Source organism: Pituophis catenifer, unplaced genomic scaffold, assembly GCF_029215685.1.
Source record: "Pituophis catenifer annectens isolate HBS135680 unplaced genomic scaffold, rPitCat1.0.hap2 SCAF_2, whole genome shotgun sequence".
Lineage (NCBI taxonomy): Eukaryota > Metazoa > Chordata > Lepidosauria > Squamata > Colubridae > Pituophis > Pituophis catenifer.
This window is the reverse complement of record NW_027256882.1, coordinates 204,385,922-204,387,619: the sequence shown is the minus strand read 5'-3', so window position 1 is coordinate 204,387,619 and position 1,698 is coordinate 204,385,922.

The window sequence follows — 1,698 nt, the reverse complement described above, 5'->3', positions numbered from 1 at the left end:
TGCAAGATACTACTGTCACTGACAAAGGTGATCAGCGCTTCTGCAAACTTGGTATAGCAGGAAATGTTCACAGGAGCACAGCGATGGAAGAATGGAATAGGTGCACTGGTGATACAAGAAAAAAAATCAGAAAAAAAATTACTCCTATGTAATATAAATGCCACATCAACACACAAATGGAAGGTGAATTGATGCAGTACACTCCACCCTCATAAATACTGTAAACCACAAGCTGTGAGATAAAATAAAAGTGCTGCTATAAATGAAAATGACTGTAATGGGTCATGAAGTAGTTTTTAAAAAACCACAGAGGGTGGAGTGCACATACTGAGATTCCCAAAACATCATCTTAACACAAAAAAGAAAAATCAATCAATCTAAAATAATAATAAAAGTCCATTACTACTGAGTCTTAAAAATGATATTTTATCATTTAATGTAAGAGAGAAATGTTCAGATTTCTAGAATTCTCATCTATTACAACCTTAACTCCCTTCAGAAAAGTAAATATTTTGTAGCGGAAGAAGGTACCCAAGAATATCTGTGCCAACACACACACACACACACACACACACACACACACACACACGGAGAGGGGGGAAGAGAGGGAGGGAGAGAGGGTAGGAGAGGGAGGGGGGAAAAGAGAGAGAGATGCATTTTTATGGAGATGCTACATGCATATCTTATCTCAAAATTTATTCTACTTATTGGATATTACAATTTGATGGTTGAGTCACCAGTTCTAGAAAATTATATATTTATACACTATTTTTTATTTTTTTATTTTTTTTATTTAATTTGTATACCGCCCTTCTCCAACGGACTCAGGGCGGTGAACAGCCATGGTAAAACATAACATATAAAATTTAAAAGCAATTTAAAAAACATTAAATAATTTTGGCTATCCATTTAAAACAACCCGGGTTAAAACCAATTACAAATTAAAATCGAAGGGATGGGATCAAGCCAGCCCTGCTAGGTGAAGCCTAGCCCTGCTAGGTGAAAAAGATGTGTTTTCAGGGCCCAACGAAAAGTCCAGAGGTCTGGTATCGTGCGTATCTCTGGGGGTAGGTCGTTCCAGAGGGCAGGTGCCGCCACAGAGAATGGTCTCCCCCTGAGGGTCGCCAGCCAACATTGTCTGGCCGACGGCACCCTGAAGAGTCCCTCTCTGTGGGAGCGTACTGGCCGGTGGGAGGCTATTGGTGGCAGAAGGCGGTCTCGTAAATACCCTGTAAATACCCCGTAAATACTATAGGATACATAACGCTTCCTTGTATTCAGGTGGTGTACAGTAACCCAAAATAATGATATTAACATACCAAATGAAAAAAAAAACTAAAATAATTATCTAAAGGCAGCCATGTGATCCTTACTGCTTAACTATTGTGCAGAATAATTCCTAATGACATTAGGGGGCATTTTAAACCTCAGGAGACTATCCAAAGTCCTGAGATGCATCACTGGCTTCTCAGCCCATTCCCTTCATTTTTAGCATTCCCTTTTAAAAAATGTAGAAGGTGGGCTGAATCTTGCTGGGATAGACAGATGTAAAACCCAGGAGTGGCTTGTTCTGTAATGACCAGCAAGCATTACTAGCTTGCTGGTCATTAGCTGAGAAGCAGACAGTAACCAAAGCAGTAATTATAGCATCAGTGCTAAATAGGCACCCTATTCTGGACCAATGGAAGTTTCTGCATC